Here is an 8,403-nt window from a genome sequence, read left to right as displayed (position 1 = left end):
TCTCCATTCTTTGCCACCGAAGGAGCCTGTCCTGCTCGGGCACACATGGTACCAAGTCAGAGCTTGGTATACAGTAAACAATCAGGATGGGTGACACCCACCCACCTTCCCCCCTGCCAAGAACTGTCAGGGACTTACAAAGATAATAAATGTTAAGGAACTATGTGGACTCTCTAGGTCTGGCCAAATCCACTTGGCTCTTATCCTCACTTCTCAAAAACATTTTGCTTTGAATATTTTAAAAAGAATCGTAATGGTTCCAAACTGTCCAGATATTTTATTTCCTCCTTCCCATCTCTAAGCTCAGACGGGGCTGGGCACCCGCTTCTGATCTGCACTCATTCCTTCTGGACCACAGGCCACCCTCTATCTGCAGGGCCTTGCCTGGAAAAGCAGGCCCCCGAGAGAGGAAGCACTTGCCTGTGGCCTCTTCCAGCGGAAACAGGGTCCCCAGACCAGCACTGGGGTGTGGAGCCCAGGGAGTGCCTCCCGTGGCCGCCTTGGCAGCAGAGCGGGACTGGCGGTTCCCTGGGTCTTGAGCCCTAAGAATTGGCTCTAGCCGGGGCACGTGGGACAGCAGTCTAGAAGGTCGAAGTGCAGCAGGTGCACCTGAGCGTGTGCTAGGGGGAAGCAAGGAGGTGTGTGTGGCTCGGCGGCGGGGGTGCGTGTGTCAGAGGACAGGCTGATGTGCTGACATCTGGTTTTTCCTCCCTGTATTCTCCTCTTCCCCCAGTTCCAAAGTAGAAAGCCCAGCCTCTCTCCACCCAGGCCTCTGGGGAAGTTTATGTGAAAAAGAAAAATTGCTAGCGGTCATTTCCTTGTTCTTACTTGTGATCGCGTCCAAAAACATCAGGAGGGTGGGAGGCAGGGCTCGAGGGGAACTGAAGGGGCAGGGTAATGTTGGGCAGGGCTGGGACATGGAGAACCAGAATTCAAGGCAGAGAGAGAGAGAGAGAAACAGACATGCCAACGTGGAAGAAACCAGCCTGGGCAGAGACAACCTTGCTGTGTGTGTGCCCTGTGTCCCAGCACGTAGATGAGCCTGAGTACAAATGAGCTTGTACCTGTGTGTGCCAAGATGTGTGTCTGTGACCAGACCTGCCCATGAAATATCGCATGCCACAGACTTTGGGCATGTCTGGGTTTGTCTACCTCAGCTCCAATTCAGCCTCTGCAAACACAGGTCAGGGAATAAAGGGGGTACCTGTGGCTGGGCCAGAGCCCAGTGCCTGGGGAATCTGGGTAAGAGAAGCCAGATGCCATCAGCTAGGCAAGAGCAGTCTCTACTAGCCTGGGCAGGCGACACCTGGTGCCTTGGGACATAGGGGAGGCATTGAAGGGGCAATCCATGGTGGGGGGGGGCACTAAAAGTGTGGGATCCTAGGCACCAAATCAACCTGGGACTCTAGGACTCTCTGCCCCCTCAGGAACGAAAGCCAGTACTGCCAGTGGGCTGAGGGCACACACAGCTGTCTTACCCACTCCGCACCAGCAGCTATTCCTTTGTAACAGGATTGTAGGGCAGGGCGTTGCCCCCTCTCCACCCAGAGCTCCCAGGGAGGATGTGAGCACAGGGCTGTGTCCCCTTATTCTACCCAAGTTCTCTGGGTAGGGCAGGTCTGGGATTTTGGAAGTAGAGGGAAAGTAGCTAGGGCGTCCTCCTCCAGGAAGGCTTCTTGGGTTTCTGGGTACCTTGAAGATGCAACATCTTTAAACATGCAACATCTCAGCCTCATAGCCCCAGAGTCTGTCTCAGACTGGGATTTGTCTTATTCTCAAATTCCCCCAAACACTTCCTGACCACCAACTTTATACCAGGTGTCCTCTTCTCTGTGTTCAGGACCCCAGCTGACTACCCTATTCTCCATCACCAGTGGTCAGCATCACCAATGCTGCTTCATCTTCTATTCCAAGACTGGCTGTCAAGTGGGTCCCAGAGCTCTAGTTCCCCTGCTCTCCCCCTCCCCCTCGCTCCGGATGAGCACACAGGTCCTCACATTCCTGAGGGCTTTTCTGTTAATACCCTGGGGAAAGCTGACCAGGAGTGCAAATCACGACAGCTAGGTGAAGTATGGGACAGGACTGGGCCCACTGTGGCTATGGTATGGAAGAGAAGGAAGAAATTTCCCTTGGCCCAAAGTTGCTCTAGTTGCACTAAGAATTAAGTTGACATGAGACAGGTTAATGGGAGAAAAAAAACCCAAAGTTTTCTTATGTGTGCATGGAGGCCCAATAATGAAATTGAGATTCAAAGAAATGACCAAGGCAGGAAGTTTTTTCTACTTTTTAGACAAAGAGATAATACATTTGTGAGGAATTGATAAGACAAAGAAAACTTAACTTTGGGAGGTTCGACTTGGGGCTGGAGTAGTAAATTAGTAAAAAATAACGAGGGTTTTTAGACAGCTTCTGAGCTCTAAATTTCCCATCTCTGGTGATAAGGCTATCTCTTCACCGCCTGCTACAGGTAGTGCACCTTTCACATGGGGGATTTAGTTCCTGATTTCGGGGGGACAGAGGGTCTGAGTGTCCTTCTGGCACAGACTGTCTCTAGGGTAACTCTTATTTAAAATAATCAGTCTGCTAAAGTGGCACATTTGGGGGCAGCCTGTCCTTAAGCCCCACAGTATACCCCAGGGAGCTGGCAGGGAGAGTCCAAGTTCCATATCCAGTTGGGCACGTGAAAAAGACCTCCCAACATGGGAGCCACCAGGGGGCGGGCTATACCTGCTGGACCACTGGCCCATCAGGGGGCCTTGTTCTTGGCAGAGAAGCGTCTGTAGGTGGGAAGGGTGCTTTGCACACGTCCCAAGTGGGGACAGAGGGAAAGCATCCCTGGGGATGACGGCAGAGGGCAAAAATGGCCCGGATGCCCCAAGTGTCCGTGGACATAGGCATTTGGTTGGAGGAATCCATGTGTGATGGGGGAGAGGGGTCTTGGAAAGGAGGAATCAGGATGTTGTGGGAGCATGGGTGTTGAGGGCAGGAGGATGAGCTTTTGGGAAGCCCTTAGGATTGACGTCCTTAGCAACCTGCACGGGAAAGACAGGATAGGCTGTCTTGGGCATAAGGAAGCCCTCTGGCTTCCCTAAATACACCTTGATCCTCCAGGTCATAGGAAATTCATACCCTGCCCTTAGGGAGCTCCACAGCCTTGAGTCAGGAGTGCTGTTCCCAGACTCCTGCAGCCCAGGCATGTAACTGTGGTTTGGTTACATGAGCCAATAGAGTCCTCTCTGTTGCTTAGCCTGGTTCAAATTGTTTTTCACTTCAGCTCACAGATCTGAACAAGTTTCTGAAATGGTGCCTGTTCCTTGCTCCAGATTACCCACAGGTTAAAGTCCAAACTCAACCTGGCTTTCAAAACCCCAGTCTCTTTCTCCATCATGATGTCCTACTGCTCCTCAGAGGGAGCCTTTTCTGTGGCTGGAAAAGTCTCTTACCTGGGACAATGTGGGATCCAAAAATGATTTTGCTAGCATCATATCCTCTGTGGGGACTCCTGGACTGCCAGGAGAATTAATCAGTTCTACTCTGTGCCACCCTCTGATTATTCCTCTGCCTCTTCCATTAGGCTATGAGCCCCTTGACAGCACTGTGTCTACTGCGTTTGGCCCAAGCCAGACACCCTGAAGGCACCCAAATACCTACCTGGAGAATAAATAAATGACCTCTGTGGGTGTGGCCTGTCCTGCCTAGCTAGGGCAGGTCTTTTTTGGAGCTGATAAGACCCTGGGCCTGGTCCACTGCAGAAGAGAACTGCTACCCGGAGGAAACTCATTCTAGGTGACCCCAAGGGAGAGACTTGTGGGTGGGCTCAGGTTTGTATCCACTTGACTGACCCCCAGGAATCTCTGCCCAGATTCTACTTCCATTCCTTTCCCAATAAGACTTGCTGCCCTGAGTCAGAGGAACATGCAGCTAGAATCAGAGAAAGACCAGAAAACCCGGCACTGAGATAGAAACTAAGTAACAAACACAAAACCCGAGACTGAGATGCCCACAGAGAGGGGAGAAAGCTGACAGAGATTCAAAGATGGAGAGCAGGGCTGGGGATGGCAAGTCCAGAGAGCATTGCCATCATCTCTTCCCCGGATTAATGCAACATCTTCCATGGGTTTCCCTGCTGCTTGCACTGCCTCTGACCCAATCTGCTAGTCAGTAGGAACTTTCTAAACACATATCTGAATATGTCATTCCCCCAGCCCCCAGAGTAAGAAATCCCCGATACCTTTGCTGAGTTACAAGGCTCTGCTTGACGTGAGCCCTGCTCATCACTGGATCCTTCAACTCCAACCACTGTGGACCTCTCCCTGAGCTTGCTCTCTCTGGCCTCTAAGCCTGAAATCATGCCGCTGTTCCCTATACCTGGGACACTCATTCTGTGCTGCCTCCTCCCTAGTTGTCCATTCTATACCCAGTGTCCATTTGTCAAGGGTAGCCTCTTCCATACCCCAGGAGCATTCTCACCCCATCCCCCACCTCTGGTCTGACTGTCCCCTCCCACACTGGAGCTCCACCCCAGAGACTCCAGGCCAGGCTGCCCCGGACAATACTCTCTTCCTACCTGCTCCTGTCCTTGGCCTCGTGGGGCCAGGCTTGCCAGCTCTAGGGGCATGTCCGCCTGCCCTTTATATCCCAATCTCTACCCGCCCCCCACTCTTTGCAGCGCTTCCTTTTTGGGGTTGTGATTCTTCCTACATTCTCCATTTGTCTCTTAAAAAAATGTTGTCCACTAATTTTCTGTTTAAATAAAAATTAAGTTAATTTAAAGAAAAACATTAAATAGCACACATGGTACAAGGACACTACATGATAATGGTTTGGGAATTGTGACTCAAACCACATTATGGTGCTCTGTTCAGACCCCTTCAATCTCTTTTACTGTTTCTGGACATCCCTCCCTGGGACTTGATGTGCTCTGGCCTCCAGTGGCTGGTACCTGTCCTCAGATCACTGGAACTGTTTTGCTCCCATTCCCCAAGAGCCCAATGTGCCTGGGGACTTTAAGCCCCCCTCCCTCACAGGGACAGTCCATAGCTTTAACTGACAAGTGAGAGTATGACAGCCTAGTTCCTTAACCCTCATTTCAAACAACTCTGAGATCCTGTCTAGAACAGAACCTAACACATATGGTGGGCACTCAATAAATGTTTGTTGAAAGAACAAATGTAGCCAAATGTATCAATCTTATCCTTTGTCATATCTGTATTTCTTTGTAATTTTTGTCACTCTTAGCCTTTTCCCATCCAACATTTAAAAAGCATTTACTTTGCTTTGTTATACTTATTTATGTATTTTTGTATTTAATTATTTGATCCATCCTGATACGCTGTAAAGACTAAGATAAATGTATTTTCTTCTCATGACTAATCAATTGAACCAGTGGCAATTCTTGAATCTTTCCGTCATCTGTCAAACCAAGATACTACCTTATCTAAGACTCATTTAGTGAGGTATTATGCAATCATTTATTATGGTAGTTATAAATGATTATGTCACCACATGGAAAAATACTCACCCTATAATTTTAACCATGATATATATTAAGATTTTATTTATTTGACAGAGAGAGAGAGAGCATGAGCAGAGGGGAGGGGCAGAGGGAGAGGGAGAAGCAGACTCCCCACTGAGCAGGGAGCAGATTGCAGGACTCCATCCCAGGGCCCTGGGATCATGACCTGAGTCGAAGGCAGATGCTTAAAGGACTGAACCATCCAGGTACCCCTTAACCATGATATTTTTATAGCTACATAAGATTATGTCAACACATTGGCAAGGACAGGGAGAAATGTAGAAAAATAGATTGATTTGAGGATGGTGATAGGGCTGTGGGTGGTTTTTCTCTTTGATTTCTATGGATATTTATGAAATAAATAATAAGTTGAATCTTTAAATGAACAAAATATGGAAGGTAAGAAGGACTTAAAAGATAGCAAGCTGTTTTTTTACCTGAGCTTGATACAAAGGCTTGGGTGAGGTAATTGCTTTTTGTTTTTGTTTTTTAATGCTACAAAGTTATACATTTTTATCCATTTATTTAACAGAGATAGAGAGCACAAGCAGGCAGAGCGGCAGACAGAGGGAGAGGGAGAAGCCGGCTCTCCACCGAGCAGGGAGCCTGACGTGGGGCTCGATCCCAGGACCATGGGATCACGACCTGAGCTGAAGGCAGCCGCTCAACCGAGCCACCCAGGCACCCGTTTTTTTTTTTTCTTTTTAGAGGTGATCTCAGGAGGAAGCTGAGGGCAGTGAAGGATTGTTACTGGAGGGTCCTGGGGAGTCATTCTTCCAGGAAAGGCCAGACAGGAGAGGTTCTGTGTAGGGAAATCATGTTCTTTGGCCGTGTACCTCTGAGTTCTGAGCTCCGAGCTCCTTCCCAGCCTCAACTAAGTGAGCAGAACCTCTGGAAGTCCCCCACCCAAAACATATCAAGGCCTCAAGCATGTGGATGGGTGAGTCCAAATGCTCCCATCACCTTGCCCTGACTAATGGGATGCTACAACAACCAGGCAGCAAGGATACTGCTCTGTGTGGTTATATACTAAGAACTATAGGAGAAACATGTCTCCCTAAACAGCTTTCTCTGAAAGATCCCTCTGATCCCTTAGAATTCTGCAGTTTTTAAAAAGTTGAATTCAGAGAACATTAAAATTCACCAGGCCCTGGGCCAGCCATGCCCTCATAACAAATGTGAAGAGCATTAGAAGTAGGGACAAGTGTAGCCCTGGATGCCATGGGGCCCTAATCTGGTCTGCACTTGGGACGGTTAGGCAGGGCATGTCCTAGAGCCTGGGCTACATACTCTAGGGCGTGCCTTCCTAACCAAAAGGGCACTTCACTTCATTCTTCACGTCTCGGCTACCCCAGGCAATCCACTGGGGTCCCAAAGGTGCCGTGAGAAGAGCAGATACTCATGCATGAGCACACACCGAGGCAACTGGCACCAGGACCCGCCCAAACGCACAGGGCCAGGATGTCACTTGAGGTCTTGGATTTGGGGCCTGTGGAGCTTGCCCAACTACCTTTTAGAGCAGCTCCCCTGAAGTGCTTTCCCATCTGCCTAGCCACAGGAGCCCGGTACCAGGGATGTCTCCCACACCGGGGCCTTCACTGGGCTCCACCTGGTGCAGAGACCGGTGAGGTCTGCAGGCTGTCCCTGGCCAGAGGGCTTTTCCCGCAGTGTACTTTAAAACTTTGGAGAGGTTCGCTGGTTCCCCCGGTGAGCACGCGACCTGGCTGCAACCAGCTCCGGGCTCCAGGAGTCGTGGAAGAACGAGAAAGGACCTACCAGAGTCACCCCTTGTAAGTCGCTACGGGGCTGGAAGTGCCTACAAGGCCTGAAGTGCCTACAAGGCCTGAAGTGCGCGCGCAACCCGTGCCGGGGAGGTACGACTCTACGCCCCAGTCCGCCCACTCATTCTTGCCTATCACGTCACGCTCCGCGGGCCCTCCCCAATCCGCCTGATCGGTGGAGAGCGCGCGCGAGTACTTCCGCTCCGCCCTCGGACCCGCCCTCCTGCGGCACTGCCCCGCCCCCTGTCTGTGTGGCTTCCAAGTTGGAACGCAAAGGCGCTGGCGCGAAAGGGCTCCGACCCTCCGAGGCTGAAGGGGCACTTTCCCGTCATGCATGCGCTCTGGCCGCCGCTCCAGGCCTGACAGTGGCTGGCTGCTCTTCAGAAGCACAGTCCCTGCCCAGCTCGGCCCGCCACAGGCCCCTTCCTTTCCTCAGCCCTCGACCGGCTCCTCCACCCCCTCTTATTGCAGAGCACCCGGAAATGCCCATTGCCCGGGCCCCCCTCGACGCCAACACCCCCACGTGCCAGGAGGTTGGTCCTCGAGGACCCGCCGCCTGGCTCGCAGGCTCTCAGGCCCAATGCGGATGCGGGTTCTGCCGGCACCCCACGCTCGGAGCCCCCAGCCCCGACCACAGACGCCCCCTCTTGACTCCCGCTCACTCCTGGGCCCTCCAGGATTCTTCCCACTCTGGAACCCCTCTGCCGCCCCACACGCCCCCGGGTTCTTCCTCACACCAGCGCCTGGGACCCCTTGGCGGACCGCCTCCGTGTGTAAGGGACCACTCCTTAGCAGCCTCTACCTCTACACACCGCTGCTCTCCGCGCCGTCGTCCCAGACTCCTCGGTCCCCGCCCCCGGACGTCCCTCACCCAGCATCTCCCCCAAGGCATCCTCACGGGACCACCGCTCCCCGCCCCGCAAGTTCCTCCTCTGGCCTTCCCTGGGTGAACATCCCTACTCAGGGCCCAACCTCGCTCCCGCAGCCGTGCGAGCCCTCCTGGGCCCTCCGGTCCCACAGCGCACACCCCTCTGTACCCCACCCGCACACCCACGGGCCCCCGCTTAGCCCCCCACGCCCCTCACCGCGTCTGCCAGACTCCTCCCC

Source organism: Callorhinus ursinus, unplaced genomic scaffold, assembly GCF_003265705.2.
Source record: "Callorhinus ursinus isolate GAN/ISIS: 27379988/994484 unplaced genomic scaffold, GSC_fseal_2.0 scaffold1, whole genome shotgun sequence".
Classification (NCBI taxonomy): domain Eukaryota; kingdom Metazoa; phylum Chordata; class Mammalia; order Carnivora; family Otariidae; genus Callorhinus; species Callorhinus ursinus.
Note: the sequence above shows the minus strand (reverse complement) of the source record.